Below are 24712 nucleotides of genomic sequence, written 5' to 3'. Positions count from 1 at the left end.
TGAGTCAGCGAGTGAGTGGTGGGTGAGTATGAAGGCCTAGAACATTACTGTACACTACTGTAGACTTTCTAAACACTGTACACTAAGGCTACATTAAATTTATAAACAATATTTTCTTTTCTTCAATTATAAATTAAACTTAGCTTATTGTAACATTTTTACTTTATAAGTATTTAAATTTTTTTAACTTCTTGATAAAAAAACACCAACATGGTGAAATCCTGTCCCTACTAAAAATACAAAAGTTAGCCAGGTGCAGTGGTGTACATTGTACAGCTGTACAAAAATATTTTCTTTTTTTATATCCTTATTTTATAAGCTTTTTCCTATGTAAATTTTTTTGTTTTTTTTTAAATTTTTCTGTTAAAAATTAAGACAAAAATATACACATTAGCCTTGGACTACACAAGGTCAGAATGATCAATATCACTGTCTTCTACCTCCACATCTTGTCCCACAGGAAGGTCTTTGGGGCAGTAACATGCATGGTGCTGTCATCTCCTATAATAGTAATGCCTTCTTCTGGAATACCTCTCGAAGGACCTGCCTAACGCTGTTTGCCAGTTAACATTTTTTTAATGAGTAGAAGGAGCACACTAAAATAACAATAAAAGTATAGTGTAGTAAATACATAAACCAGTAACAGAGATCACGTATTATGTACTATACATAATTGTATGTGGAATGCTTTTATTTTTATTTTATTTTTTATCTTATTTTTGGAGACAGGGTCTCGCTCTGTCACCCAGGCTGGAGTGCAGTGGCACGATCTTGGTTCACTGCAATCTCTGCCTTCCAGGTTCAAGTGATTCTCCCACCTCAGCCTCCTGAGAAGCTGGGACTATAGGCATGCACCACTATACCCGGCTAACTTTTGTATTTTTAGTAGGGACAGGATTTCACCATGTTGGGCAGGTTGGTCTCAGACTCCTGGCCTCAAGTGATCTGCCCACCTCAGCCTCCCGAAGTGTTGGGACTACAGGTGTGAGCCACAGCACCCAGCCTGTGATATGCTTTCATATGACTGGCAGCCCAGTAAGTTTACACCAAATCACCACAAACACATGAGTAATGCATTGTCCCATGATGTTAGGATGGCACTAGGTAATAGGAATTTTCCAGCTCCATCTTATGGGACCACCATCGTATATGTGGTCTGTTGTTGACCAAAACATTATTATGTGGTGTATGACTGTATTTATAGAATGAATAATTATGTTAATCTCTTCATGTCTACATCTGACCATTCTCAAATAGCTGATAAGATGATTTGCACTGCATCTCTGACATTTCTGACCCAAGCAACTCCAGGAAAATGTTTTTTTATTTTCTTCTTTATTTGCTCCAGGATTGGGGATCATACTACCACATTTTATAAACTGTTCCACTGTACCTAACCAAAAAATTCTCCTTAATGTTCAAACAAAAATCTTACTTGCTTTATTTCCCTTCCTTTTTTACCATGTTCCTCAATGCCAGTCATGAGCCTGTACACCCAGTGCTTGATATTGTGCCACAGGTTCATGCATTTGTTACTTATCTTCCCTGCTGTGGATGTCAGCCTGTGACTTTGCTATGACAGCAGAGGCATGCACGTAAGTAACTAAGTGCTAAGAAAATCTGGAGTAACTGGAGGGCTCAGATTTAAAAGAGATTACTCAGATGAAGTTCTGCAAAGGAGCTGAATTTAGACTAGGTTAAAAATGTGAAATCTGTTCTGATCTTCACTCGCCACTCATTTCTGACATGAGAATTCATATAGCTAGGCATGCATTTTTGTGTGCACACGTATATTTGCATGTGCATATGTGTGCATTACAAAAACCAAGAGCAACATAAAGGTTATAGTCGGTGCTCAAAGGCATGACCTCATCCCTTTTCTCCTGCTCAGCACACCGCTTCTGTTTCTTCACCGAGTCAGAGCTTCTTAATAGCCATGGAGACACCTCTGGCTAACAATACATGCTGACGCACTTGGCAAAAGAGGGGCATGGAAGTGAATCATTAAATCCGCTGATAAGGAGGAGAAAATTAATTAGAATAACCAGATACTCAGGAAGGGAATAATAAAATTTTATACCAAGCTTGGGCAAATTAAACTCATATAATTGATTTTATACATTTTAGTGTCACTCAAATGGGATGTGTAAGAATGGGAAAGACTTAAAGTCTGGTAAAATAATTAAATTAAAAAAATTCTTTTTCTTACGAACCTGACATTATGAACATATATTTTCTTTTGTTTAATATGGGATCCACATTCAGTAGGTAAGCATTATAATTAGCTATGACTTTTAATTGTAAAGGCATGAGGAGATGATTTTAAAACAGATGAAAAATCCCATTTGACTTCCATAGCAACAAGAGATTTTCTGAATCAGCTGAGCAGAAAAAATATCAAAAAAGAAAAACTGACTCCCCAAATATTGGAAGCTGATTTGAAACCAAAATACTAAAGCATATAATGGTATTTGGAAATAGGACCAGGCTCTCTTGATAGTTCCTAGCTTCATTTTTATCACTGGCACAATATTATTTTCTACTTATAATTAGATAAACATACAGTATATGTGTAAAGCAATTCAGAATCTGTATTCAGACACACTATTGTGGGGGAAATCGATTTTTTTAAAATATGGGTTTTCCATTCTTTAAGTGGTAGAAATAAAACCAGCAGTAGTAGCAGATATTTGAAAGCACAAGGGTGCTAACACATATTAGGCATTAGGAGAGGGATCTGAGGCCACATGGCCAGCAGAGTGTCTGAGGTTAGACATCCCATGAAACTATAGGGCTAAAGGAGAATCAGAGAGGAAACTGAGGCTTAGGGTTAAGTGACTTGTCCCAAATGATCAAGAGAGGTGTTAAAATCTAGAATTCAGGTTCTCCGTGCCTAGCTCAGCCTTTCTTTCATTTAACCTCACTTTCCTGAAGTGGTTGCTCCTGATTCACTTCCGCCACCCACTACAGCTCAATGGATCTTGATTGAACAACCGGGATAACAGAACATTCACCTGAGTTGTGTCATAAATGGAGTCTAACTGGTGAAGTTCACCAGCTGGAATAATGTAAACCCCAAATATAAGCTTTTCAAACTTGCCTGGTTTGAATGTGTCCCAAAAATTCATATGTTGGAAATTTAATCCCCAATGCAACAGTGTTGGGTGGTAGGGCCTTGGAGAGGTGTTTAGGTCAGGAGGGGTCTGCCTTTATGAATGGATTAATGTCAGTATAAAAAGGGTTATGGGGGTGGGTTTGCTCTTTTCTGCACTTCCACCAAGTGAGGACACATCATGCATCCCCCTTCTGTCCTTCCACTTTTTGCCTTGGGATGGTGCAGCAAGAAGGCCCTCACTAGTCACTACATGCTGGCACCTTGATCTTGGTTACCCAGCTTCTAGAACTGTGGGACATACATTTCTATTCTTTATAAATCATCCAGTCTTCACTATTCTGTTAAAGCAGCACAAAACAGACCAAGACACCTGCTGAATTTTATCCTGAATTATCTGGATAACTTTCCCAGTGTGCCTCTTCAGTTTGCTTATTTAGATAGTCTGCATTTCAATGTACTTACTTGTACATTGAGTAGAATTGGCTGACTTCCTTACTAGTATGAAGAATATAGTGGCACTAAGGAAGAGTGTCCCTACAGACACAGCTGGGGATTCAGAGACGCCTTATCTTTGCCTGCAGCTTTATCTATATGCGCTTGGCTGATATGGGGCTGTGAGGAAAGGGCTCCTATGGCTGAACATGAAGTGATCTTCTGATACTTGCATAAAAGAGGATTAACAGAGATTCAAAATTTGTCAGGATGTTACACAAAACTTGCCCCTTCTTTCTCACACAATGTCTGTTTCTAATTTTTTCACCACAGGATACTCTCTGTGTTACCTACACAGCTAAGGCTTCAGCTGAGGTTCTGTCATCCTGCCCATGATGATGAATTTTGTGTTTCAACCTGGCTAGGCAATGGTACCCAGATTAGTCAAAACACTAGTCGCTGGAGTGCAGTGGCAGGATCTCCACTCACTGTAGCCTTGACCATCTGGATTCAAGCATTTCTCATGCCTCTGCCTCCTGAATAGCTGGGGATTACATACAGGTGCCATGGCGCCTGGATAACGTTTGCATTTTTTTTTTGTAGAGACAGGGTTTCATCATGTTGCCCAGGCTGGTCTCGAACTCTGAGCTCAGGTGATCCACCTGCCTTGGCCTCCCAGAGTGCTGCAATTACAGGTGTGAATCACAGTGCTCAGCTGAGTGTTTTTTCTTCTTCCTTTTTTAAGATGAGATTAACATTTAAATTCAAAGTAGACTTCAGGTAAAGCAGATTATCCTCCACAATGTGGTAGGCCTCATCCAATCAGTTGAAGGCCTCAAGAGAAAAAAGACTGAGTTTCCCCAAGGAAGAGGGAATTCTGCCTCTAGACCATCTTCAGACTTGAGTTGCAATATCAGCTCTTCCCTGGGTCTCCAGCCTACCAGCCTACCCTGCAGATTTTGAACTTGCCAGGCTCCACAACTGTGTGAGCCAATTTCTTAACATCAGTCTCTCTCTTTCTGTACACACACACACACACACACACACACACACACACACACACGTGCAATTTGTTCTGTTTCTCTGGAGAGCCCTGATTAATACATTGTCTTATGCTGTGTGGGAGCTGGGCCAATATCTGGTTGGTAGACACTTCCTGTTCAGAGTCTGGGGCTGCTAGGATCTTCCACCAGGCAAATTTTCTCTTAGATCTCTTGAAACAAATGTCTTCTCTAACAAATAAGAAAGAGTACTTTGGAAGCAGATGTAAAACTTGGGCCCACTGCCATTTTTGCTTGCAGCCCCTGCTCCTTCAGAGTTTTATAGCAGACAATAATGGCACAAGGGCATTTGTCTCATTCATTCTTATATTTATTCAAATATTTGTTGAGCATCTACTCAATGCTCGATTCTCCTCTAGACACTGGAGATGAAAACTGAACAAGATTGATGAGACTCCTGCCCTCATAATGCCTGTATTCTAGCTGGGAGAAAACAGAGGCCAACAGATACTTATTAATTTTGGATTGTAGCAAGTATCATGAGGGAAAAAACAGAAACAGGAACAGACTGGAAGATGAGAGGGCACTTTAGACAGAATGTTTGGGGTCATTGTGAGGAGCTGGCATTTGAGTATAGGCACATGGGCTTCTCCCATGGGCTCGTAAATTAAAAATGCCTCTATTGAGGCCAAGGTGGGCAGATCACGAGGTCAGGATATTGAGACCATCCTGGCTAACACAGTGAAACCTCGTCTCTACTAAAAATACAAAAAATTAGCTGGGCATGGTGGTGGGCACCTGTAGTCCCAGTTACTTGGGAGGCTGAGGCAGGAGAATGGTGTCAACCCAGGAGGCGGAGCTGGCAGTGAGCCGAGATCGCGCCACTGCACTCCAGCCTGGGCGACAGAGCGAGACTCTGTCTCAAAAAAAAAAAAAAAAAAAGCCTCTATTGGTCAAGGAATGCATGCCTCCTGCCCACTCCCAGTTAAAAACATTTTAAAAAATTAAATAGTGTGGGGATATAGCCTGAGTTTAAAAAATTTTACTATTATGGAAGTATATATGACTAAAGGTGACAGGCCCCCTCTCTGCTCACACTCCACTCAACTTCCATAGGTTACCAGCATCCACCATTGTGCTCCTGTAGGCTTTTGCCCATGCATTTCCATGCACATGAGATCTCGATATGCAAGCTATTTTTTACTTTACTGTGCCCTTTTTTTCCATTTAACAATATCTTTGAAACCTTTTCATGCAAATGCATAAAAATCTTTCTTTTCCTCAATGGGAAAATAATTTATTTTGTAAGAAATTGTAAAACAAATGGAAAATATTAAACATTCAGATACATTGATTCAGAAGATAGGTGGGTGGCACTATGATTTTTCTCCAGTGCCAAGTGACTGAGATGTTGGGGCTCAGGTATTCATGGACAGTCCCTTAAAAGTTAAGAGGTAAGGTGAAATATGACAGTGTAAGGGAAAGCTCATCTGAAATTCTGGGATTTAATTCTAACAATGTTTCATAAAAAAAAGATGGCCTTGGCCAGAATATATGGTAAGAAACTTTCAAATGTCCTAATAAATAGAGGTTATTGTACATAGCTATTTGGAGAAAAAATAGATGTCTTATTTTATTGGCTTTTTAAAAGGTTAAAATAAAAAATTCTTCTTAGATTAGAATTATCTGAAAGATGTTGCTCAAGTAGTCACCTCAGAAGGCAGGGAAAAAATGAGCCTTGAACAATGTTGACTGCTTATTGTTTTTGAAAAGTCTCACAAATGCCAGCAAAAATGCCCCTGGGCTGGAGCCTAGATGCCCCAAACCATCTGCTTCCAAGACTTCTTAAATTTTGTTGGGTAGGTTTTACTAAGCTGTTTGAGTGCCATAGGCTTGTTGGATTTCTGAAGATTTGCTGTTTCAATAATCATGCTAAATCTCACATTGTTTTCTATACTAAACGACAAGGTTAACATGTAATAGAACTTAGCCATTGAACCCAGTGAACACCAAGAAAGGAGCAAACAAACAAATAAACAAAACCTAACCTTATAGTCTTCTAGCATGGCCAAGTAGTATGCTAAGCATATTCACATACCTTTTATTCTCATAAGACTCTGAAGTTGGTGAAGTTGTTCTTATTTAAAAAACAGAAAGTGAAACATAAAAAACTCCATAAATAATGTGTGCAAGATCATATGGCAAGCAAGTAGTATCCCAGCTCTGACCAAGAAAATCATGTTTTTATTTTTTTAAATTTTTTTCTCAATCAATTTAGAAGTTTATTTTGTCAAGAATAAGGGCATGCCAATGACACAGCTTCAGGAGGGTCTGAGAACATGTACCCAGATGGTTGGGTTACAGCTTGGTCTTATACATTTTAGGGGGTCAGAAGTTACAAGCAGACATCAATTGATACATATAAGGTGTACATTGGTTTGGTCCAGAAAGGCAGAACAACTCAAAGCAGTGATGGTGGCAGGGCAGCTTCCAGTTATAGGTGGATTTAAAGATTTTCTGATTGGCAATTGGTTGAAAGTGTTAAGTTATTATCTAAAGAACTGGAATCAATATAGAAAGGAATGTCTGAATGAAGATAAGGGGTTGTGGAGACCAGGGTTCTTATTATGCAGATGAATCCTCCAAGTAGCAGGCTTCAGAGAGATTAGATGGTAAATATTTCTTATCAGACTTTTAAAGGTTCCAGACTTTTAGTTAGTCTTTCTGGGATCAGAAAAAGACCTGGAAAGGGAAGAGGATTCTTTATAGAATGTAGATTTCTCCCACAAGAGACAGCTTTGCAGGGCCATTTTAAAATACATCAAAGAAATATATTTCAGGGTAAAATACTTTCTATTTCTTTTAGGGCCTGCTATCTATGATTTTGTGATATACCTTATTGCCACAAAGAATCTCTTTGGTCAGTCTTGAGATCTCTGTTGTAGTGTTAATGGTGGTCCATTGTGCCCCGATTCCAAAGAGAGAAGGGTATAATGAGGTGTGTCTAATCCCCCATTCCCATTATGGCCTGAACTAGTTTTTCAGGTTTACTTTGGAATGCCCTTGACTGAGAGGGTGTTTCAGTCAATTGGTTGGGGGGGTCTTAGAATTTTATTTTTGGTTTACAATATTGAGATGTTGCAGCAACAAGTGTAAATTTATCATCAGTTTCTCAGCATTTTGAAAACCATATGTTAAAATGTATTTCATTTTAAAATACGTTTCCTTTGGAACACACATACATACACACACACACACTCTCTCTCTCACTCACTCAAGCCTACACATAGCATTCTGTTATGTAAAATGTTATTTTACATTTGAGATTGAACACTGTATTAGTTGTCTATTGCTGTGTAACAAATTACCACAAATTTAGCAGCTTTAAACAACATAAATTTATTATCTCACAGCTTCTGTGTATCAGAAGTCTGAGCATGACTTAGCTGAGTCCTCTGCACAGGGTCTCATGAGCAGGTAGAGGTAAAATTCTACATGTGGTCACCTACATTTCCAAGGTGGGATTTTACATCTGTATGATGACACTGGACATGAAATGACCCGTGCCACTTTATCTCACTATCAAGTATCTGTGAGAGAAGTTCCATTTCTCTACACGTACAGAGCATTCTAACGTTTTTAAGGTGCTACCGCATGCAGACGTCTCATTTGATCTGATAACAAACATACAGAATAGCAGTGAGAGAAAATACATGAAGTCTAAATTTTGCAGGAGACAAGCTGACAGGGAGGTGGACCTGCCTGAGTTCACATGATTGGTAAGTGCAAATGGGAAGATAATCTGCATGGGAACCATGTCTGCTTTCAGTGGTTCTGTAGAAAATAAGCAGTGGTGCCAGTGAAGAGATTGCCCTGACAAGACCGGCAGGGAGATGGAAGCCTTGCTGAACCTCTGGGAAGTGTAGAAAAGTGTGGTAAAGTCATAAGAACTGGGATCAGGGAAGCTGTTGAAAACCAAGCATATTGTCAGGGAGCAGAGGGTCGATTTGCTCTGGTGTACAATGGGTTCCTTTCCCAGATACATCTTGAGAAGGTGCTCTGGAATATTTCTCTCATTAGAGGTTGTTTCCAAGATAAGAGGGAGAAAATCAAATGAGAAAGAAATCTGCTGCAGACCAAATTTGACTTCCATTAAATATTGCTTTCAAGCTTTCTAGAAGAATTAAGAGTATCTACGGGCACTTCAGACTCAGAAAAAAATAGAAGAAAATGACAAGCTTGTTTTCAATTTTTCTTGCATTTTCCTGGCACTGACTTGGTAACAGAATACTGACTTCATTTGGAGAGTTGAATTTTTCAGGGCATACGGGCTTTGCCATTACATTCTGTGATAGAAAGCATCTCCTGAGTCTCTCATCCTCTGAGAAGGGTCCCACACCACTCTCTTCTGCAGAGGGGCCTCACAGTAACCACGTATCTATTCTGTGGCTCCCCATCCAGAAATAGTGGATGAATTGGGATGAATCACTGCCCCAAATCTGGGACAATCAAATCCTCTGTTTTGAGAATTGAAATTGGTGCTAAGAGATACTATTCAGCTGTCTGAGCAGATCACTTGAACTGAAGACATGCACACTGGGGATTTGTGGGGCAGGCCTCTAGGGTCTTATATACATACCATGAATAAAGTAAGTTGAATAAAGTAATTGAATAAAGTAAGATGTCTTAGTGAGAGAAGCAGAGTAAGAGGCCATATGATGAGAGGCAGACAGCCAGCCTGAATAAAAATGGAAATATCTCAGGCTCTGCCAGCTTTACAGTTCACAGTTCTAGCCCCTTGTGGTGTCTGGCTATACAAATTATCTTTGACTTCTTCATAATATCCCTTGTTGTAGACTGCAAAAATGTCCCTACTACAGCTCCTGCCATCAAGAGGTGAATCTATGATATGGCTTGTATTTGTGTCCCCACCCAAATCTCATATTGAATTGTAATTCCCAATGTTGGAGGAGGGGCTTTGTTGGAGGTAATTGAATCGTGGGGGTGGATTTCCCTCTGCTGTTCTCATGGTAGTGAGTGAGTTCTCACGAGATCTGGTTGTTTAAGTGTGCAGCACCTCCCCCTTCACTTTCTTGCTTTTTCTCCAGCCATGTAAGATGTGCCTGTTTCCCCTTTGCTTCTGCTATAATTGTAAGTTTCCTGAGGACTCCCCAGCCAATCTTTCTGTACAGACTATGGAACTGTGAGTCAATCAAGCATCTTTTCTTTATATATTACCCAGTCTCAGGTAGTTCTTTATAGCAATGTGAGAACGGACTAATACAATCTGTTTTCTGTTCCTTGAGTCTGGGCTGACCTTATGAATTATTTTGACTAATAGAATGTGACAGAAATGGAATCATGTGAGTTTTGAGTTTGAGTCTCAAGGACTTTGCTGCTTTCTTCACTGTACTTTTAGGAACCCTGTGAAGATGCTTAGTGTAGCATCCCGGATGTTGACAGCCACATGGCCTAGTCCCTTCTAACCACTGATTCCTTTGCACTAGCTGACAGCCTGCCGACCCTTAGAAATGTGAGAACACAGTAGATCATCTGGCTTGTAACTGACCTGCCAGCTCATGCAGAGGCAGGAAAAATCTCAGCAGAGAAAACTACCCAGACAATCTCCAAAATTGACTTAAATAAAGAGAAAACTACCCAGATAATCTCCAAAATTGACTTAAATAAAGAGTGCCATTTTATGCCATTAAGTTTTGGGGTCATTTGTTATGAATTAATGTATCCTGGAACCCTTCCAGTAAACTCCTCCCAACATATTTTTTCCTTAAGCTAACGTAAAGTCTGTGGTTTTGTATCTGTGTATGTTTTTACTCACAACCAAAAGGATCTTGACTAAGAGAGAAATTGCATCAATAGAGAGAGCTACAGTTAACAAAGCTATGTAAAGAATATGAAACTGGTTGGCTGAGTCAGTCAAGGCAGCATGCAGAGAGGTTCACTTTATTTGCATTATATTGTAGTGAAGTACTTGATTTAGGAGGGAACCCATCCCAACAATAATGGAAGCCCATAAAACCTATTTATCCTACTCTTTACCTTTCTTGCAATCCTTGTCTTGCAGGATGCAATATATTCTCTGGTCTGGTAACCAATGTATGATGTTGCTGTGAAGATTTTTGCTTCTTGTAATCATTTTTTGAGTGGGAATGTTTGTGGTTTTACTGATAACTTTCTAATTTTACCATTCAATCATTATGTTGCAGAATAAAAAGAGAAAGCTATTTTTCTGAACAAAATGAAGCCTAATCTACAGAAAAGATGGACTATTCTGGGGATCATTCACTTTGAGAAGAGGGGCCCATTGATGACATTTTAGGATTCAGTTGCTAGATATGATTGATTGGATTATCCCCTTTAGGAAGGGGGTGAATGAGAGTGTAGTTCAGTGTAAGACGGTTAAGTCATATATGGCAGGGAGACCTTTTAATAAATGGGAAGAATGGTAGGGGTGTGTGTGTGTGTGTCTGTGTGTATGTCTGTGTGTGTGTATGTGTAAGCCAAAAGGAAGAAAAGACAACTTTTTTGGGGTGTCTGTACAATGCAGATCCCCCTTTTTCTGCATACTGTTCCCCTCCTGCTAAGACTAGATTCCCAGCATCTATGTTTGCACCATTGTTGATGGGCTAGGGATAGACAGCTAACTATAGCTGGGCCAAACTCCCTTTTTTTCTAGGAATTTGAACTATGAGTGAGAGATGCTTGTTGGTTTTCTCTGTGAGTTGTTTGAATCTCGAAATCGAAACTAAGGCGCTATGGGACACCCACATTTAGCCACATGTGTGTAGAAATATTCAAAGCCAGTCTTGGAGAGAAAAAAGGGAAGAGAAAAATAAGGTTCTAGATTCCTGATAATTTCCTAGTAGCTAACTCTAGCTCTTGAGTTTCACCAAATATCCTGGCATCTTCTAACCAATTCCCTTCACGATTAAGGATAATTTAAAGTAGGCATCATGTACTTGTAATCAAGAGAGTGTCAACTAAGGAAAGTTCACATCAGTGAGGAAGCAGTTATTATGAGTTTCTTAACAACAGTATAAAAAGATATTTGCCAAGGCCTGGCTGCATCTAGCTTCTAGTTTATTTTCTGGTACTGTTGCCAATTGTCAATCTGGGGTCCAAATATACTGTGTGTTACTTAAAATTCAGGTGACATTCTTATTTGCATTATTCTATTTATACTACTAGAACAAAAATATTTTTCTGCTTCTTAGGGGATATTTCAATAGACATATCTTTTTTTTCTTTTAGTGAATTAAGTTTTGAATATATCCTTCATAAATCTGTAATTCAGTTTTCAAAAATGAGTATAAATATCAGTTAATACAAGCATGTTTTGTAAGGGAAACATTATCATCAGTTCAAAATATTATATCTGCTTGACAACAAATGCTCCTTTATCCTGTCTTTTTCCCTAGTGGTAATTGTTCTTGGAGTTTATAAATCAATAGAGTCACAGTTATTTACATAGGAAATAGAAAAGTTGCATCTTTTAAAGAAAAATATCAATTTAGATTTACTGATGATGCATAAAGTCTTTCAGAAGTCTAGTTTGAAAGTTATGCCATTTAAATTGATTTCTTACTTTGGAATCTAGGCAAAAAATTTGAAAGCTCTTCATGAAAAGAAAACAAATATTTCAAAGGCTGTGTTGGTAAAGTACGTAGTTAAAGGCTGATAAGAAGAGTTTCAAGCTAGCTTGATCAGTGTAGACAAGATAATACACTCAACCAAATAATGCATCCCGCCAAAACAGTTAGGAAGAAATTATCCGTATTAGTGATCCTCATTAACCAAATTAATTCTTGAACTGCTTACTTTTGTTTGTGTTATCAGCATCATGAGCCCTTTGATCATGACAAAGACTCACTATGGAATCTGAAAGAATGTCAATAATATTATCAAAATCATCATGACAAGGAAGGTTCTGCAATGAGCCATTGAACACTCCTCCCCAAATGGTGCTGAAAAATCTGAGCACTGGATCAATAAAAAGTTAAAAATAGACAAACCTTGCTTTTTATTATTAGAGAAGATGATCACCTTTGGAGAATGGATGCAGCTCAATTTCAGTGTAGAAAAACAGATTTGAAAAAATCTTCCCAGGTTTGCCCCTGTTATAGATTTTTGGTTTACCCCAATGTGTATGGGCATTGTCGTAGCATTTTAACCCCCAAAGGCACTTTTTATAGAATTTGGTCCAATTTACTCATCTAATGACAAAACTGAGGCCCAGGAAGATTTGATAGCCTTTTTAGGGTTATGAAACCAATTGGACACAACTTTAGAGCCAGTGATGAAGCAGGTCTTATTATTTTTCAGTGCTTATTATGTGGCAGGTACTATGCTAAGAATATTGCATACATTTTCTCATCTTGATTCTGACAATCCTATGATGTTTGTATTATCATTACATGATATTATTCTTATCACAGATAAGGAAACTGAGGCAGAGGGTAGTTAAGTACCCTGTTCAATACCTTTGCAGCCTAGAAGTGGCAGGGCTTTGTCTGAATTCCAACCTAACTGCTCCAAAGCTTAGGCTCCCACCCATTCCCCTAAGGCCATGGACCTTCCCACCACACTGTCATTCCTTCCGTGCACTTCATCTCTATCAGAACTTTGTAAGGCCTTACACAAAGGTTCTCTACTCAAAGAACAGTTTGCATTTTAATAACAGGCAATGTAGATATCTGAAAATATTTTTAAATAATAGAAGTTGAAAGGCAGCCTGGATGTGAATAGTATGACATTAAATATAAGATAACAGGTACTTTTTCAAGAATAGTGAAATTTTGTATAATTCAAGGGAAATAACCTGACTCTTAATATTTAACAATGATTATGAATTTGAACATAATATTCTTGTTTAGAAAATGTTTTATTCACTCTGCATTCAGGTATTAGACTAATTTGTGATGGAAAATTTCACTATGCAGCTGTGTCTTCATTTGCCATATGCCACGTTCTCTCCAAGCCAGACATGATGAAATCTGATTTACATTTGGGAGAGACCAGCTGCCTCCCCAGTAAATACATTCACTCAGTGCTTGGTTAGGTAACGGGAGCCTACTAACCAAGAGCCAAATGATTCAAGCATTCTGCAAAGAGCAACTGGTTTAATAGGAAGGTATATTAAAAAAGACAACAACACTGTGAAAGGTGCTAAATAAAACACAGTGAAAGGTATAGTTACTTGTTAAAGTAGAAATTATAATAATAAAATGTATTTTAATTTTAATTAAAATTAAATAAATGTAATTAAACTTATTATAATAAAAATCATAATTTTTAGTTACAAGTTATGATAACCTATAATCCTACAGTAGCATCTGGTTATTGCTAGTAACTCAAATCTATTTTCTGGCCTCCTGGTCTACCTCAAAAACTTTTGATAGAAATGTTCAAATATGTGGATGGAAACTTCTGAAAGCTTAATACTCAAATATATCATAAAGATGACGATAGGCTTAGTTCTTGAGAAAGAACAACAAGCAGAGAAAAGAGAAGACCTAAATTTGAATTTTAGCTTGGCTGCTAAATCTCTGCATGAGTGAAATAGGTCATTTACTCTCCTGCATTTTCTTTCTGCCTTCAAAATAACAACAGCAGCAGCAGCAGCAGCAGCAGGGACACACTTACGTAGTAATTAAAATATACCAGATACTGTTTTAAGCACTTTTTCACATATTAACTTACTTAACCCTGCAAAAACCTCTCTGAGGTGATAAGTATTAGCATTATTTTCATTTTATAGGTAGGGAAGCTGACTGGGGAAAGGTCATATAACCTTCCCTCGTTACACCGTCAGTGATGGAACTAGGATTCAGTTCCAGAATCTGTCTTAACTACAACTCATTTTCATCAATTGAGAGGGTAAAAATCTCTGGATTATTAAAGACCTTTTAAAAGACAAATGACAGAAATCTTCTTAAATTGGCATAAGTGAGAAGGAGACTTTACTTGCTCATGAAACTTCAGTGTCAAGTGTAGATCAGGCACAGGTGGATCCAGAAACTTAAATAATATACCCAATAATCTTTCTCCATCTCTTGGCTCTTCCTTCCTCCATGTAAAGTTTTATCCTCAGGAGGCACTCCCCTTATGTTGGGTCCCTGCAGTTCCTGGCATGTATCCTTAAATCTCCAAATCCAATGTAGGTGATGGCACCTGAACACCTCTCAACTGAGCCTCATTGATTCCAATTGGTCTGCTTGGATCACGGCCTATCCCTGAACCAGTCACAGTGCCCTGAAGAACAAGATGTTTGGATGGGCCTGGGTCCCATGTCACTCTTGGAGCCAAGGGTGCATTCAGTGTGACCTGAACCATATGGGCCAAAAACGACAGATGGCCACCCCAATTAGATTGTTACTTCAGCAATTTCCAGCATTAAAAGCCTGCAAATTTCTGCCAGTGGGAGGTGAGAGGAAGTGGTAGGGAAGAGGGAAGAGAAGACTGTGGTGTATATATTTATACTTGGATTACCAAACCTCATTTCCCCCTAGTGACTTCAAGGACTCCTTTGCTACTTTTACTAAGATAACTAGAATAATGAATGACAAAGACTTATGTAAAAATTTTCTTTTCATGCTATAATTTTACAGTATAAAAACTGACAACCACCTAAAAGTCCAATAGTAATGACTGGTTAAATAAGATATAGTATATCCATACAACAATATTATATACTTATTAGAAATGATGTTTTCAAGTAATAATTATATGTGAAACTTATTAAATAGATAATGTTTGCAGCCATAAAAAAGAATGAGTTCATGTCCTTTGCAGGGACATGGATGAAGCTGGAAGCCATCATTCTTGGCAAACTAACACAGGAACAGAAAACCAAACACCACGTGTTCTCACTCATAAGTGGGAGTTGAACAATGAGAACACATGAACACAAGGAGGGGAACATCACACACTGGGGCCTGTCGCGGGGTGGAGGGTAAAGGGAGGGTGAGCATTAGGACAAATACCTAACGCATGCAGGGCTGAAAACCTAGATGACGGGTTGATAGGTGCAGTGAACCACCGTGGCACATGTACACCTATGTAACAAACCTGCACGTTCTGCACATGTATCACCAAACTTAAAGTAAAATTTTTTAAAAAAAGGAAAAGAAACTACTTCACAATTGTTGGAATTGATTTAAAAAATCTGAATTCAATTATTAACTATATTTCTTACAGTTCATCCAAATTCCACTTTGGATATAGTCAATATTTACTAATTTATGTTGTTGAATCAATAAATGGAAATATCATTTAAAAAATAATGTTAATTAGAGAAAGCAGAACACAAGAAAAGTATATAACATACTCCTGATTTCACTGAAAAAGAAACTACTCTTTTCTCCCTATAGAGAGGGAAAGCACTAAGGCAGAAATTCATCAAAGTATCAATAGTGGCTGCCTCTTGGTGGTGGCAATAAGAGTAACTTTAACTACATTTTTTATACTTTTCTGCATTTCCAAATTTTCTACAATGAACATGTGATATACTTACAAGCAGGAAAAAAAATCCCTTAAAGTGGTTGAGTGGAGGAGTTTGAACTTTACTTGTTTTGTATCTGCCAAATTTATGCCAATTTACAGTGAGAGAAGAAATGTAGATAACACAAGAATCAAACAAAAAGAACTCTTTGAGATAACCAAGAGTTGGTTTTATTTGCCTACTTCAAAAGGTTGTTTTGTGAGTTCTTAAGTAACTATAAATATTTATACAGGTGTGCCCAATTCAAGGGCACTTGCTACAATGCCAGAAAATTAAAATAATAAGATGAGGATAATTATTTATATTACAAAATATTAATGATATCACAAGATCACATAAGCATTGTACAATTCCACTAGATACATGGAAACCTTCTCTGTGCATTTTTTTTTTTGAGACAGAGTTTCGCTCTTGTTGCCCAGGCTGGAGTGCAATGGCGTGATCTCGGCTCACCACAACCTCCGCCTCCTGGGTTCAAGCGATTCTCCTGCCTCAGCTTCCTGAGTAGCTGGGATTACAGGCATGTGCCACCATGCATGGCTAATTTTGTATTTTTAGTAGAGACAGGGTTTCTTCATGTTGGTCAGGCTGGTCTCAAACTCCTGACCTCAGGTGATCCGCCTGTCTCGGCTTCCCAAAGTACTGGGATTACAGGTGTGAGCCACCGTGCCCGGCCTCTGTGCATTTTAATTATGGTTCAGTTTCTAAAAATTCTGTTTGCAAGCCACTTTTCAGGGCAGCATATCTAATGTGTTCAGCAAGATAAGATTAAACCATATAAAGTTATTGTAAAACTTGGGGTAGCTGGATTTGATACATACACTTAAAACATAACTGACAAAAATCATATCTAGTTACTTCAGTTGTCCTCAAAGGACCATGGAGTAGAAGCTGAAACATATAGCCATCTTCATCATTGTCATTATGACCATCATCTCATTTTTTTAGATTTCAGCATAATTTTATATATAGCCATGCATCATACATTCTGAGAAATGCATTGTTAGGCCATTTCATCATTGTGTGAACATCAAGATGTGTACTTCCACAAACCTAGATGGTGTAGCCTACTGCACACCTAGGCTATGTGGCATAGCCTATTGCTTCTAGGCTACAAAGCCAGACAGCATGTTACTGTATTGAATACTGTAGGCAAATGTAACACAATAGTATTTGTGTATCTAAACGTAGAAAGGGTACAGTGAAAATATGGTATAAAGATAAAAAATGGGATACTTGTGTAGGGAACTTATCATGAATGGAGTTTGCAGGATTAGAAGCTGCTCTGGGTGAGTCAGTGAGTCAGTGTTGAGCGAATATGAAGGCCTAGTACATTACTGTACACTACTGTAGACTTTAAAAACACTGTACACTTAAGCTATACCTAATTTGTAAAAACCATTTTTTCTCTCTCCAATAATAAGTTAACCTTATCTTACTATAACTTTTTTACTTTATAAACTTTTTAATTAGGCCGGATGTGGTGGCTCATGCCTGTAATCCCAGCACTTTGGGAGGCCGAGGCAGGTAAACCACCTGAGGTCAGGAGATTGAGACCAGCCTGGCCAACATAGTGAATCCCCATCTCTACTAAAAATACAAAATTTAGCTGGGCATGGTGGCACATGCCTGTAATCCCAGTTACTTGGGAGGCTGAGGCAGGAGAATTGCTTGAAACTGGGGAGGCGGATGTTGCAGTGAACTGGGATCGCCATGCCACTGCACTCCAGTCTGGGAGGCAAGAAAGAAACGTCATCTCAAAAAAACAAAAACAAAAAACAAAAAAACCCCCAAACTTTTAAATTAAAAAAATCTTTTTGACTCTTTTTGTAATAGCACTTAGCTTAAAACACATTGTATAGCTATACAAAAATATTCTCATTATTTATAACATTATTTTATAAACTTTTTTCTATTTTTAAAACTTTAAATTTTTTCTTTCCTTTTCAAACTTTTTTGTTAAAAACGAAGATACTCACGCCTGTAATCCCAGCACTTTGGGAGGCTGAGGCGGGCGAATCATTTGAGGTCGGGGGTTCAAGACCAGCATGGCCAATATGGTGAAATCCCGTCTCTACTAAAAATTCAAAAAATTAGCTGGGCATGGTGGTGAGTGCCTGTAATCCCAGCTACTAGGAAGCTGAGGTGGGAGAATCGCTTGAACCTGGGAGGCGGAGGTTGCAATGAGTCGAGATTGTGCTGCTGCACTCCAGCCTGGGCGACTGAGACTCCATCTCAAACAAACAAACAAACAAAACTAAGATACAGACACATTAGCCTCAGCCTACACAGGCTCAGGATTATCAGTATCACTGTATCTATTTACACATCCTGTCCCGTTGGAAGGTCCTTCGGGGCAATAACATGCATGGAGCTGTCATCTCCTGTAATAACAATGCTGTTTTCTGGGATACCTTCTGAAGGACCTGCCTGAGGCTGTTTTACAGTTAAACTTCTTTTCACATTTTTTTTTTTAATTAAGTAGGAACACACCCCAAAATAATGATAAAAAGTATAGTACAGTAAATGTATAAACCAGTAACAGTTGTTTATTATCATTAGCAAGTATTATATACTATACATAATTGTATGTGCTATACTTTTATACAACTGGCAGCACAGGTTTGCTTACACCAGCCTCATCACAAGCACATGAGCGATACATTGTGCTACAACAACATTGCAATAGCGATGATGTCACTAGGCTGTAGGAATTTTTCAGCTCCATTATAATTTGTGGGACCACTGTCATATATGTGGTTTGTGGGTGACCAAAATATTGTCAATGTGCTGCATGGCTATTATCTTATTTTATCCTGGTAAGTCTGTTATTATCATCACTTTCATGAGAGAACTAAGGTATGAAACAAATAAATGGCTTTTCCAAGGTCACACACACAGCAAGGTGTAAAATTCGCATCTCTTAATCATTGATTTGCTGTTCTTATATCACCATCTATAAAGTGGAACTGGATTCTCAGCATTAATAAAACTAATAAAATCTTGATATTGTATAGAGCTTTATATTTTACAAATTCTTTGACAGATTATCTAATTTCAGTCTGAGAACATTACTATGAGATAAAACCATGAGGTGATACTGAATTGAGTCTTTATCAAACAGCTTCTGATGTCTTATACTGTGGCAGGCAGTATCTCAGGTGGCTCTCAATGATTTGGTTCCTGTAGGTATTCCTCCCACTGTGTAATCCCTTCCCCTTGAATTAGGCTGAAACTAGTGACTTGTCTCTAATGAGGAACACAGCAGAAGCCATGGGATATCACTTCTGATATCAGGTTACAAAAAGACCTTGGCTTCTATTTTGCTATCTTTCAATCTTAGCCCTTGCTCCAAGGACAGCAAGCTGCAACATCTGCATGAAGCACTCTGTTTTGTTAGTAGCCCTATAGAGAGGTCCATGTGGTAGCAAAAGAACGTCTCCAGCCAGCAGCCAGCTGGGACCTGAGGCTTGTCAACAGCCACGTGAGCGAGCTTGGAAGCGTTATCTTTCCCCAGTTGAGCCTTGAGATGTCTGCTGTCTCGGCTGAAACTTTGCAGCCTGTGAGTGACAGACCTGAGCCAGAGGACCTAGCTAAGCCATACCCAGATTCCCAACCCATAGAACTATGATAATAGAGATAATCAAAATCTGTTGCTTTAAGCCATTAGGTTTTGGGGTAATTTATTATTTAGCAATAATGAATACACATATTTACTCCTCATAATAGCCCTATGACATAGTACTGTTATGTGAGCCCCAACAAATGAGGAAACTGAGGTTTAGAGATGTGAAAGCAGTTAATGAATGGCAGAGCTGGGATATGAACCTGGCTTTCTGGACTCGAGAGCTTGGGCTTGAGCCCCATGCTGTGTTACCCCCTAGGAGTATAACACAAGGTGCAGTTTGACATCACAGGTGACAATGAATCACAATAGCATATTCTGTTTTGAGAAACTTCCCTGAAAGGAGGCTGAGGTAGACAGGGCATGTATTATTGTCCCCATTGTAATGATGACAGACCATGCAGCTCATACAGCCAAGAGAATGGGATATTAACCCAGGCCTTCTGACCCCAGGTCCGTAGAGTTGGGCCTGTGCTTCACTGCCACGCTGGCACTGTGGCACTCACTGTACATTCAGCAAGCCCTGAGGAAGCTGGCGGGAGCTTAGCTGACATGCACAGGGTAGGTCAATTTGTTCTCTGGAGAGCATTCCATGAGATGCAAATATCTTCACACAGGCCTGGGTTAATACCCCATCCTCTTGGCTGTGTGTAGACCCTCTCACCCTTAGATTCAGACTCATTTTACTAAACAGGCAAAACATAGCTACAAATTTCACGTATTTTAATATAACAGGAATATGTGGTAATAGTAACAATACTATGTAATCATTAACTGTTAATTAAATGCATGCTAATGGTACATAAGTCTGAGAAAGGGTACTCAGTACACTTAATGCAATGTGAGAGATTATCTCAAAGCCAATGGGACCCGGCTGGACATCTTTTGTGCTGGAGAAATTACTCCATCTGCATCACAAGAGCGTTGCCTCTGTCACCAAGCTGAAAGTAATCAAGTCTTGTGAGCTTTGAGACTTTTGCTTCCTCTAAAGTCATTTTTCATCCCTTCTTGGTAAGATGCTTCATTTATATGTAAGTCACCAAACCCTGGGGTCAGTACAGTCTGGTTCTCCAATGCCTCGGACATAAAGTAAAACCTTGATGGTCTTAGAAACAGGCTTACTGTATTGCAGAGAGGGTGAGGAGATTACATTGTTTTACCAGTTTACAATCTATGAAATAAAATATGCTTGCCAATATGAATGCATCTTGTAAATGATGTATTTGCTAATTATAAATTAAGTTACATATTTAATCCTTGATTTTTTAGAGCATTGTGTAAGGAATTGAATTAGGTTCAGAAGGAAAGAATGGTAAGAAAGTTAAAATGGCTCAAATGAAAGCATAATAAAAGAGGAAATCATGCTTCTTTCTTTGAATGTTAACTTAAATTATGATGAACTATATGGTAGGATAGTGTTTATGGATGACTGTATATCAAATTCTTGTGTTAGGTAACAAATACTTCCTTGACTAGGGCAGAGTTCAACATTAAAATTAGGACTATGTAATAAAGTTTAAAATGTAAGGTACTTAAGTAAGTATACAATTCTTGTTTACTTACAGGAAAGAATTAATTACAATGACAAACTACACTGTCAGAAATCATGTAAGGATAAATATTACTGAATTCAGAGGGATGAGTTTGGAATGTGGAATCCTTTTCTGTAGGTTCTTCTTCCTCCATCTTCCTCAGATGAGGTGGGCTTTCCTTTCCCATTTTTCTTGGATGCTAACAGCATCTTTTATACCTCTCAGGCATGTTTTCTGCCCAACAGTGTACAAGCGTAATATAAATCCCTATGATTATATTGTCGCTAACCAGGCAAGCTATTGTAGCTAGCCACCTTACTGAGTTCTCTTATTCTTTCTAATGGCATTTTTATGTATCCCCTTGAATTTTCCTAGTAGCTAATTATTTAATCTGTCATTAATAATAAAACTTTTCCCTGACCAATATTTATAACACTTCCCTCCTTCCCTCCTTCCCTTCCTTCCTTCCTTCCTTTCTTCTTTCCTTCCTTCATTCCTTCCTCCCTTGCTCCCTTCCTCCCTCCCTAATGGGGTCATTAGGAGGATCTGAGAGTTTTAGAACTGCTAGCTGCTGCTGCTGGTAGCTATTTCTCAAAATATTTTCTTCTTGCTATAAAATGCTTTCCTTCTCATACCAGATTTCACAAAGACCTTCCATCTGGTCTGCACTGATAACTAGAATCCAGAGATGCTCATTCCTCTTACAACTTGTAGTTTAAAATGATCCAGATGCAGAAGGATTAGGTTTCATAGCTTCTTCTAAAGGATTTTGTCTTCCTAATCCTACAACTGCATGTGTTGAGAATTGATCAGCATGAGAGAGTGCTAACAATAAACCTATTAAAGTGTCCAGTTTTTCATTTGACGTGTTTTAGGGGAATACAACAATGGGATCAAAACACTGACATCTATTCAGGTAAGGACTGCAGTAAACCAGATAATCCACAGTGCATGAGACAAAATAAGAGAACTAAAAATGAAAGACAAAATTATAGTCAATCTGTATTAGAAAGAGGGTTCTCAAGAATTTTATCAATTTGTTGTGATCCGGGAATATGCCAATTGATTGAGTGATCTCTATAAATTCTGGTTCTCAGTTTCTTAATCCACAAAATGTGGGAACGAATAAAAAGTAGCTGGGATTTTGATGAAAGTCCTTTCATCACCAGGAAGATGAACTTTGGTAAGTTGACTGACCTAAGCCCCAAATTTTAGGGGCCACAATACTGGTTCTAGAAAATGATTCAGGGAGGAGAAAACAAGAGAGAAGTAAGTCACTCTAAAGTGCTGCTGCCCCATTTCTCTTCCCTGTTCATCTGTCCCCTTGTCACTTATGACGGCACACTCATCTTCAATGTTTCCCTGGGGTTTATGTTCATATAATTTCACACATAATAAAAATCTGGTAGGTGCAGAAGAAAGGAGCATAAAGCATGAGATGCTAAACTCACCTCTGCCTTGAGATGGCCTTGATAATTTACGGCATAAAAAGTAAGTTCCTATTTGGTAGAAATTCAGCTTTTGATAAGTCTCAAGCTTATTTTTTTTGTGTAAATAAGCTTGTAGAAATAGAGGGAATGCTTTCCCACATTAGAGTGTTAGATTTGATCTTTCACTTTTAAAGGGTAGTGTAGAAATAGAATTCTAGGGTGGGCAATCAAAACAAACATGAAAAAAATGATCTGTGTGTAAAAGTGAGATGTAGGGAATTAGACTTGAGTAATGAGAAGATGACACAAAAGTTCAGGGCCTAAGGCTTTCTGCAAAGAGACCTACTTTCTTTTTCTTTCTTTTCTTTTCTTTTTTTGAGATAAGGCCTTGCTCTGTCACCTAGGCTGTAGTGCCGTGGCACGAACTTGGCTCACTGCAACTTTGGCTTTCTGGGCTCAAGCGATCCTCTCACTTCAACCTCCCAAGTAGCTGGGACTACAGGTACACACCACTATACTTGGCTCATTTTAAATTTTTTTGTAGAGATGAGTTCTCATTATTTTGCTCAGGCTGGTCTCAAACTCATGGGCTCATGTGATCCTCCTGCCTTGGCCTCCTAAAGTGTTGGAATTACAGGTGTGACCCATCATGCCTGGCTGAGATCTACTTTTCATTTGCAGCCTTGGTATCTTGGTGGTGGTGGGGGTAGCATATTGAGCCCACCTGGGGAATGGGCGGTGCTTGAGCCAGGTGGGGACAATGTGCTGTGAATGATATACCTTACTTCCCTCTTCAATAATAACCCCATCACGCAGCAGGAAATTGAAATGTATTGCAGTGTTACCTGAACTAGAGGTGTGTCCTGGATTTTGTCTCTTCCTAGGCACCACTTCTGAAAAACCCTGACTTTGTTATCTTCCTCAAAAGAATGGAAACTTATTTACATGATTGTTGCTGACCAGGCATCGATAAGAAGAAATGGGGAGCAAATATTTTGTATAGACACCAGAATGGCTAATAAAGGTGACATCACGCTGAGTTGCAAGGTAGGCACCATTCCCTTGGGCAAATGTTGAGAGACATGAGCCATTGTTTCCATGCACTTGGTCTGGGACTAGGCCTTGAATGAAGTCATTATGGCAGAAGAGGAAAGAATGAAAACTTGATCTTACTATGTTTGTGATGTTGATTTCTGTGGAATTTAAAACTTGTTAGCTGGTGGATACACATTGTTAATTTGAATACTCTTCATTATAAAAATAATCTGCTAAGTTTTCATCCCTGGAAATTGTTATGAAAGCGAAAACAAGCACCTAAAGGAATATTTGAACATGCATATACCTAATGACCAGAGTCATGGCTACACTTTAAAAGGCTCCTTTCTAGCTCTGTTACTAGAAGTCTCAATTGAGATCTATAGCAATCCTTGGAGCTTCTGCAGCCCATGTCAGGTGATGATGACACAATAGTTAAGTTCTATCAACAATGATGAATCAGGATTTGAGTGAGTTTCTCTATATAGCTCTCTTAGTGATGAAATACCTCTATGCAGCAAAATAGTTAGTGGTGAGGTGCTATGCAATTTTAGAAATAAGCAACATACTCTGTTTTAAATATGATACAGAAACTGAGCTGAGTCCCACTTAGGAGGTCGGCTTCATCATCACAACTCCGTGGGCTGGAGGCTAAAGCTCTGAAGGGAGGAAAAACAGAGGCAGGCATATTTTGTGCATTTGTTAAATGGGCCTCAAATGCCTCCATTCATTTATTTGTTGAAGACAGGGTCATCTCATTTAATTCAGCAGGAAAGCAACTGTACCAGAAAGAGAAAAGCTGTCTCAATCTTCTCTGTATTTCAAAGGTATTTCACATATGCTCCTCATGAAGGAGACCGCACAGGGAATCAGACCCACGTGCCTGCTTTGCCTCTCTTGCGCAGGATTAAGTAAGGGAAGCCCCTGATTCACAAGTGCATCCTGGCTGTTTAAGGTTATGCATATTGTGTCTGAATGTACAACTATGATAAATATATATTCTGGAGCAATGTTAAATTCAGCT

The 24712-nt window shown here is 38.7% G+C and overlaps 1 protein-coding gene across 2 annotated transcripts in view; it reads right to left on the bottom strand.

Moving 5' to 3' along the window:
* The window catches only part of HTR1E (5-hydroxytryptamine receptor 1E), an 82806-nt gene that overhangs the window by 55438 nt on the left and 2656 nt on the right, over positions 1 to 24712 (bottom strand). The window lies entirely within an intron of this gene.

This window comes from Pan paniscus, chromosome 5, assembly GCF_029289425.2.
Source record: "Pan paniscus chromosome 5, NHGRI_mPanPan1-v2.0_pri, whole genome shotgun sequence".
In the NCBI taxonomy this organism is placed as follows: Eukaryota; Metazoa; Chordata; class Mammalia; order Primates; family Hominidae; genus Pan; species Pan paniscus.
Note: the sequence above shows the minus strand (reverse complement) of the source record. Positions and strands in the feature narration are given on the sequence as shown.